Below are 9,385 nucleotides of genomic sequence, written 5' to 3' on the forward strand. Positions count from 1 at the left end.
AGTCAACATGGCAGCTGTAAGCTAGATTGCAATGTTTCTCAGAATGAGAAGGGCTGTGTTTTTCTTCCCATTGCAGAAGCAATGCTTCCTGCTGGTAAACAATGGAGATGCTATAGGGCAGTGGTAGGCAAACTCATTAGTCAACAGAGCCAAATATCAACAGTACAATGATTGAAATTTCTTTTGAGAGCCAAATTTTTTAAACTTAAACTATATAGGTAGGTACATTGTTATTAATTTAATTAGGGTACTCCTAAGGCTTAGGAAGAGCCAGACTGAAGGGGCCAAAGAGCCGCATGTGGCTCGCGAGCTGCAGTTTGCCGACTACTGCTATAGCGCTTCCAGAGCAGGAGGTGGCAGCCTGTGATCCCTGCTCTCCCGGCGCCAGGGTAGCCACTCCCAGCTCCCATGTTGCCTTAGGCCTGCAAGTGCCCCATCTCACAAAAGGACGTAAGCATTAAGGAAAGATGGATCACACCACATATAATGTTATAAAAACTATCTTTCCGTGCACACCAAGGAGCTATTCGAAGGTAAAACGGACTTTATGTTTTTCCTAAGCCTTTATAAAGGTGCACTCACTTTTTCTAGACTGACAGATAATTTCTTGGTATGGGACACTCATTTAGCTCCAGCTAGTTCCAGCAGGATGACCCAAGTGCACTGACATCCGTCATAGTTAGTGTCGTCATTATCACTGTTGCCGAAAGTTCATCATCTTTGCCAAAGGGTCATAGTTGGGTCACATGACAGGAACAGGTTAGTGCCTTCCTGACTCTGCAGTACATGGCTCCATCCTTCTCAAATCACTCTCAATGTGTGTGCACGCGAGTGCCTATGTATGTGTGTGCCTATGTGTGTGTGAGTGTGTGTATAAAACAAATCAGGTTTATTTAGATGGGGTAATCGGAAGTAAATTTACTCATAGTAGGTGTAGTGTTTGAGCAGCTCTGGCAGATGTGTACAGTAGTACGATCACCATAACACTCGCACTGTCCATTACTCTCCTAGCTTCCCTTCCTCTTAGCATTAATCTCCTCCTCCCACTCCTGGCCTCAGGCCACCACCGGTCTGCTTTCAGGACTTGTAGCTCTGTGTTTTCCAGAAAGCCGTGTGCATGGGATCCGGAAGCGCGGGCTCTTCTGTGGCTGCTCCTCACGTGGTATAATGCATTTGAGCGTCATCCAGGATGTCCCATGTGTCAGGAGCGTGCTGCTTGTCATTGCTGAGTAGTGTTCCATTGAATAAATAGTCCACGTGTGTCTCTCGTTGCACTGATCACCATAATTGACATATGGAGCATTTCCATCCTGAGTAGCCACACACCGGCCCTGGGTGGACACACGTTCTAGCTCCCGAGGGGGCGGGCTGGTCAGCGTGGTCAGTGTGTGTGTGGCTGACAGGAAGCTGCCGGCTGTCTTCCGTGAGATTTCCAAACCCTCACCCCACTTGGTGACGTCAGTCTTTGATTTTAGCCACTTCAGGGAGTGGTACCGTGGCCTGGTGCTCCTCTCCTGGCACGTCCTGTGGCCTTAGTTTGCACTTGCCTGATAACTCATGATTTTGAACACATATATTTTCATGTGCGTACTGTCCTTTCATATACCTTCTTTAGAAAAATGTCTTTTCTCTATTTTTAAAAACCAGGCTGTGTGTCTTCTTGTAACTGAATTATGAGATTTCTGCGTGTATGCAGAGTGCATGCCTTACATTGGGTGCCTGTGTGTCTGATGCTGCCCTAACTTCCGGGGCTCTGTTCTGACCCCTCCGCCGCGAGGCCTGATGGGAGAGCGGGTGAGTGTGTGCCTCCCTGGGGGGGTGGGGGGGGAGACACCAAGGAGCCTCACTGCCTTGCTGGCCCTCGCTTGGCTTCTAAGAATTTGGTGAAATTTAATTTTTTAAATTAATGTTTTTCTTCTTACCCATTCTCATAACAGCCACTCGTTTGCCCCATGCTCTGCCACGAATGGACCATTCTCGTACCCTCTCTCCTTGGGGGACCTCTCTCCTTGGCGGGGCTTCTCAGACCCTTCGTGATGATCTGACTTTTTGTTTGTCACAGTGACAGCGGCAGCATCTTCCTGCTTCCTGGCCGTCCTCTCTGTGCCCGGGACAGGACAGGACTCAGTGTGGTGGTTGCTGGGGGGAGAGGGGGGTGGGCGGGGATACAAGGTGAGGGACAGAGACTTGACTTGGGTGGTGAATACGGATGATATGCTGTAGAATTGTGCACTGAAACCTGTAAAATTGTGTTAACTGGTGTCACCCAATAAAGGTAATACAAAGGAAGAAATAAAAAGGCTCTTGCAGCACGTGGCACCCGTCTCTCCCCGTGCAGCCAGTAGCCCGGGCGCCTGGCTCTCAGGTGGCAGAGGCCGGGGGTTTGGCCACCCAGGGGGTCCCTCAGGCTGCCTGGTCCCCCCATACCCCTGGGACTCTTCCCCTCGTCCTTGCTCAGGGTTTGCACAGAGCCGCCTGTGGCCACTCTCCGTGTTCACTCAGGATCTGCCCCTGGACGTTTACACTAGCGATGCCTGCGCGTGGAAGAGAGTGCAACTTCCAACCGCGCTCAGTGCCCTTGCTCGGAGCCAGGTGCTCAGCTCCCCTCAGAGCAGCCTCCTCCTTCCCCACAGCCTGTTTGAGCCTCCAGGCCCCGCCCCCCGCTGTGGGCCCCCCATGGGACCTGGTGTACAGGTCTGGTGCCACTCTCCCAGGCCCGCACCTCGGGGGCCTGCTGAGCTGGAATTGGGAACATGAACTTAGGTGAGCCCTTCCCTCCAGCCCTGGCCACAGACCTCGCTGTTCTGTCCTCAGATGCCCGCTGTGTCTGCGATGGTGGGACCAGCCCTGTGCGGTTGGGTACTTGCAACCAGTGCAGACACCCCTTTCAAGCAGGTTCGGGGTGTGGGCTCCCCTGTCCCGCCCCCTCCGCCCCCACCAAGGCTGTGGTCCCTGCCTGAAGCACAGGGAACACATCTATTCTCCAATAAGAATGGGCGGAGGAGCAAAGCTGGTGGAGGGCCTGGTGGTCTGGAGAATCCACGAGGATGAGCCCCTGTGGCTGCGGGAGCCACCAGCGGAGCCTGCGCTGTGGGCAGGTCCTGGCGATGGGGCGGCTCCACTTGGCTGTGGCTGCGAGGTCCCCAGACGTGGCTGTGAAACTTCACTCCCTGTCCCAGGCACCCTAGACAGGCTGACCCCGTCCTGTTTCCTCGGGTGTAAATGTGACGAGGCAGGTTATGATCTGCTGTCTAGTCGGACGTGGTTAGACGCGAGATGGGGATTAAGCACCCCTCTCGGGCTGGCTGGCTCTATCTCCCGGGGAATTTGGTCACAGTCGGTCTCGCAGCCCCAAGCAGTTGGGGTGCCTCATGGCTCCTTTTCCCTGGAAGCCAGGGCACTTGAGGACACCCCTGTAATTAGGTTGCACCCACAGTTGGGCTCGCACGGAGGCCTGTCGCAGGTGGGGTAATGGTCTGTGCTTATTAAGGACAAGGCCACAAAGTCCAAAACCGCACGGCTCCCAGCTCAACCACTAACCGAGAGCACCCTGGTGACTCGGAAAATATATTTGCCGAGGGCCAGGGGCTTATGAATGCTGTTCTCCGACTAGCTGATCCCGTGACCAGTCGTTCGTCAGAATCAGACTTTGAAGCCTCTGCCCGCTCCCACGCCGGGCTGTGGCCCTGTCCATGCCCACGCCCTGGGGACAGCGCCCGGGCTGCCGGGTCGTCACGCAGGGCCGGCCTCGCTTTAACGGCAGGAAATTAGTTTTTCACGTGCTGATCTTGACGGGTCAGTGTCAGGAGTGGGCCTCTGTGGCCATTCATTCATTGGCCCCGTCCCCCAAATCCCCTCGGTGAAATCCAAGAGGAGGTGGGGCAGGCGCGCTAGTACAAGGGAAGCCCATCGGCCTCTTTGACTTCTATTGACCCAAACTCTTCCCAGGCGTGTTGACCCTGGAGAACCAGGCCCCCGGGGGAGGCGGGCGCAGTCTCTCCTACTCCTGGTTGGCTGGGGGTTGGGCCTGCATTTAAAGACTTGACTTAACTTTAGAGCACGCCACGGGAGCCTGTGCTGGGCTGTGTCTGCCCCGTCCTGGCCTCGCTCACAAATGAGGGTTCGCCTCACGGTGGTGAGATTTGGGCCAGAGCACAGAGCTTTGTGGAAGTCGGGGCTCACACAGCCTGGGGGTCCTGGCTTTGGGCTGACGGGAGGGAATAATCTAGTCCTGCCGCACGGGAAGGGCCCAGATCCTGGAACATGTGCCCTCTGATGTGTTTGAAGCAGAATTTTGGTTTCATTATGAAGTTTTGTTTTTTTTCTTTCTTAGAGTACAAATGCCTGAAGGCCAGGGAGGGATAAATCTGTATTTTTTAAAAAAACTGAAATAATAAAAAATAAATGTTAACCCTTAAGTATTTTCAGACCAAAAAAAAAAAAAAAAAAAGACTAATGGCAGCTTGAAGGAATGTTTTCCTCTCATGAGTTCTACATGGGAGTCACCACATGCAGTGGTGCTCCCTCTTCTTTGCGGAAAAGTCTGCCTGCTCCACTGAACCGCCGGGCACAGGCCACTACCTGGCTCTAGACCAGTAGGCTCTCAGTCTGACTCTGGGCAGAGTGGCCTGGACCGCGGGCACTGTGGGCAGTGGGCGCCATGGGCACCATGGGCTGTGGGCCGTGGGCACCATGGGGGCTGTGGGTCATGGGCACTGTGGGCACCGTGGGCACTGTGGGTCGTGGGCATCATGGGGGCTGTGGGCCATGGGCACTGTGGGTCGTGGGCACCGTGTACCATGGGCACCGTGAGCCACGGGTACCGTGGGCTGTGGGCACCGTGGGCCGTGGGCACCGTGGGCCGTGGGCACCGTGGGCTGTGGGCTCCGTGGGTTGTGGGCACCGTGGGTCGTGGGCACCGTGTACCATGGGCACCGTGAGCCACAGGTACCGTGGGCCGTGGGCACCATGGGCTGTGGGCACCGTGGGCTGGCCGGCAATGACCTCTCCCGGAGATGGGCGCCTGCCACGGCTCCTGGCAGCCGTAGGGCTGACAGTTGGGCTCGGAGGCGCAGATTGGCTCTGACACAGCAACAGAGAACTGGACTCTGCTTTCTCCCACCAGCCTCCCTCGTGCAAGTGCTTGTGACCAGACTTTGCCTAATTGTCTGTTTTAGTCATTTTTATCAAAATACTTTCCTGTCTGTGAAAGTAGTGACAAATCTGTTAAAAAACCTGGAAGAGCATTAAGAAGTAATAATAATTGTTCATAATTTTACCCCCTAGATATATTCACATAATATATTTCACCATGGCTCCTCCCATTTTTACTACCATCTTTTCTAAAAAACATATAATTAAGGTTGTACTGTACATACAGTTTCATATCCTGATTTTTTATTTTGTGATTATTAATTTACTAGAGCAGTGGTTCTCAACCTTGGCTGCACATTAGAATCACCTGGGAATCTTTTTAAAATCCTGATTTCTGGGCCTCATCCTCCGAAAATTCTGTTTCTTTGTTATGAGGTGAGGCCACAACATTAGTAACAAAGAAACAGAATTTCCGGAGGATGAGGCCCAGAAATCAGGATTTTAAAAAGATTCCCAGGTGATTCTAATGTGCAGCCAAGGTTGAGAACCACTGTACTAGAGACCTGATGCACGAAATTCATGCAAGAGTAGGCCTTCCTTCCCCTGGCTGCTGGCACTGGCTTCCCTCTGACACCCGGGACCCGGGCTTCCCTCGCAGCCCTGGCTTCGTCTGAAAGGTCATCTGGAAGGACGTCTGGTCTAATTAGCATATTAGACTTTTATTATTATAGATTTTATAACAGTTTATAGCAAAACGATGTTCTCCTTTGAATAGCCCTTCAACATGGTAGGCAGGGAAGGCCTTTTTATTCCATGTTCTGGATATGAGAGTGGAATTTCAGTGAAGTTACAGAGGTGCTGGCTGAGGCATTCAGGTAAGTGGTGGAACCCAGAACAAGGTCTGCTGGCTCACGGACTGCCCGTCCCACACCTCCAAGGCCCCGTCTTCTTCCACACTCTGGAGCAGGTAGATAGCACGTGATCTTTAAGAGACATGGATTTCCAGGCAGGGATGGAAACCGGAGATGGGAACAGCGAGGCATTCGGGGTTCAGCCGCCTGGGGCTCGCGGCTTCGGCCGAGTTCAAAGTACTGAGACTCTCGAGTTTCAGAAGACAGGGTGTGACCCCAGGGCACGGGGTGAGAAGCCCCGGAGCACCGCTGGGTCACAGGAGGGCCAGAAGGGAGGACAGGGTTCATTTCCGCTGCAGCTTCGCTGGGTGGAAGATGGCTGAGCGCTGTGAGCTGTGGGAACGGACCCCACTCATGGAACCATGACAGGGGACCTGGGGTGGGCTGTGTGCACTGTCTGGACACCCCCCACCACTTCCCTGTAAATCAAACACGTTCTAAAGTGAAAACTTTAAAAATAAGTAAGAGTTTACCGGACTCGGCTGAAGAGAAACGGCACTTCAGGCCAAGGGACTGGATGCAGTGCGCCAGGAGGGAACGTGATGCGCGCGGACATCCGAGGGGCTTGGCGGCGGGGCGGGGGGTGCATGTGGCTGTGAAAACTGCAGTGAAGCTGAGAGTCAAGGTTGGGTCTGCATTAGGAAGGCCTTCCTTTTAGGCCAAGCTTAAAAGCGTTAGGATTTATCCTGTAGAAAATGGAAGTCATTGGAAAAATTTAATTAGCGCAGTCATGTTTGAGTTTGTTTATTGTAAAGGTACCTGTCCCCACCTGGGAGGGGCTGGGAGAGAGGGCGTTGGGGTGATGAGACCAAAGGGAGGCGGTGCAATCGCCGGGACAGAGTGCGGCTACCCTGCGCCCGGCAGTGGCTGGAGGCCCAGGGGCGTGGACAGGCCCCGAGGGGCAGTCCGTGGAGCGGAGCCGAAACCCAGAGGATCTCACTTCATCCCACTGCTTCTCCCAGCCCCATTCTCCATTCCACGGCTGATTGCAATCCCAGTGGAGACACCGGTGAGCTGGCTGCTCAAGGACACGCAGAGCCCATTGCAGGCCCTCACCCACCCCAGGCATCACGGTCGGAGAGGCGCCTTCACCCAGGCCAGGGGGTTCAGCAGTGGGTGTTAGAAATGCCAGTCCTGGTGCCGGGCAGAGTGCCCCTCCCTGGAATGGATCTATCCCCACGAGGACAAGATTGCCTCCAGGATATCACTGCGGCGGGCCAGCCCTCAGCCCAGGAGGTGCAGCAGACCTCGCCTTGGGGTTCAGCGGCCCCAAGGCCTGTGCGCCATCGTGGAGAGCAGGTGCGGCGGCCCGCGTGCCCACAGGGCCCCGCGGGCATGTGAGAAGCTGGGTCAGTACCGTGGCCCTTTAGGCTGAGTGTGTGCTCTTCCTCTGAGCAGCGTTTGAATCCGCTGCAGGATTGCTCCGGGCCCAGCGCCGTTCTCGAGACCCAGGGGAGACACAGCATGCGCTCTCCTCACTGCGCCAGTCCCAGAGCTTGGTGTCTCTGGTGTTCCTGAAAGGGAGTATTGGGTAGATCTTCACTTTGCTCTTCCCTGCAGTGCCCCTAAGATCAGTCCGTGGTGTGGGGAGCTCCTCAGAGCAGCCCCGCTCTTGCCCGAGCAGCTCGTCCTCACAGCGGGGCAGCCTGTCGTCGGGCGTGTGGGCCTTCGTGGTCAGGCCTGAGTGACAGCAGGAGTTTCCAGGTTCCTTTTAGCTGGTTCCGGAGCATGTGCGTCATCTGCTGTGCCTGCCCTAGGCCTCTGGGTGCAGCATCTTCCAGGTGGAATGGCCCCAGATGCGAGGTCCCGCGTGCAGCCGCTGTGATGTCAGGGCTAGGGAGGTGCCGGGAGAGCAGACGTGTCCTTAGGCGGCACTACTGGTGGCACCGTGAGGGCCCCGGTGGCACTTTTCCTCAGAGGGGTGGCTCTTCTTGGCCTGAAGAAAGGCAGAGGCTGCCTGGGACCCCTTGCTACTCACATAGAGGCCATGGGTCAGCAGCCGCACCCGGAGCACATTGGACAGAAGTAATCGGGGCCCGGGAATCAGCGCATGCGAAGGCGGGGTGATCTGTGTGCCTGTCATAGCTGGAGGATCGCTGTGCTAGTCCATACTGTGGTTCATGATCTTGGCTACACAGTAGAATCGCCTGGGAGCTAAAACGTCCACATCTCCTTCACCACAGACCAGGAAGCTGAGCCCTGCCGGCGGGCCGGGCTTGGGGAGGGTTGGAAGCCCTCGTAGGAGATTCTGCTCTGCCCCACGTTAGCGCTCGCCTCTCGGCTGGAAAACAGGGGCTGTCACTCAGGATTGCAGGGAAGCCTTCACTCCCTGGTCCTCTTCTTAGCCGATCTGGACGAGCTGGCTAAAGAAGTAAGAATTGTTAGTATTTTTTACCCTCACACTTTCCCTGCATCTAGAGGGTTCAGGAATCTGGAGAAGGGCTGCGTGTAAATTAAAAAAGAGACTAGACATGAAATACAAATTTGGAAGGCATTTTGGGGAGCCAGAGGAGACCTAGCTTCAGTAACCATGTTCTCTGAATCTCTGGACCCCTAGATCTTTATTAACACAAACTGCCCTAAAGCAAAGCAGATATACATATCAAAAGGTAAGGTTTGGTATACAGTAGGCATTCTCAGTTAGGGGGAACTGCTTCCGCTGTCTCAGTAGCAGGCAAAAATATATGCAAATCTTTAGGTTTGGGGAAATGCTTTCGGCTACTCCAGCAGGCAATAGTATGTATCTTCAGCCCTGCTGAAGCCTCAAGGTTCCATCAACCTCTTGATGAACTTCTTGCATTTATGACATGCTGGAATTAGCCTCCAGCAGTGGGGAATCACTGATGGGATGGAGGGTACCGGAAGGGGAAGCCATTCCGAGAACAGCTGTTTCCTTTTGCCTCTGAGCCAAGACAGGGCCCCAGAGCAGCCGGGAACATGTCAGGATGCTGCAGGCTCGGGCGCAGCAGGCCTGGCACGGGATTCTGGCCTCCGTGTGCACACCCGGGAAACGACCTACACATGTGCAGGCAGGCGTGCGCGCTGGGCCTGCCGCAGGCCCCGGGTGGGACAAGCTACACCCCGTCACCTGCTTCTGCGAAGCGCCATCCTGCGCTGCCATGGGAACGCCAAGGCCCTCCAGGGCCCACTGGTCTGGGAGAACTAAAGGGAGAGGACACTCTGTGGGCGACACGGTGACAGGGCTTCAGCCAGTGGACAGAATGAAGCGGCATAGACGTTCACTCCAGAAACAGGTTTCACCGTTGGTTTCACTGGAAGATGGGGCAAGCCCTCGGGGCAGCCTCGTCTGACACTCTGTCCCTGAGGGCGGCCTGGGGTCTCTGAAGAAGCCCGCGGTCAGTGCACCTGCTGCTGCCTTG

The 9,385-nt window shown here is 55.0% G+C and overlaps 1 protein-coding gene across 1 annotated transcript in view; it reads left to right on the plus strand.

Moving 5' to 3' along the window:
* LOC102423713 (glutamate receptor ionotropic, delta-1-like) overlaps nucleotides 1-9,385 on the plus strand; it is a 127,666-nt gene that overhangs the window by 948 nt on the left and 117,333 nt on the right.

This window comes from Myotis lucifugus, unplaced genomic scaffold, assembly GCF_000147115.1.
Source record: "Myotis lucifugus unplaced genomic scaffold, Myoluc2.0 scaffold_299, whole genome shotgun sequence".
In the NCBI taxonomy this organism is placed as follows: Eukaryota; Metazoa; Chordata; class Mammalia; order Chiroptera; family Vespertilionidae; genus Myotis; species Myotis lucifugus.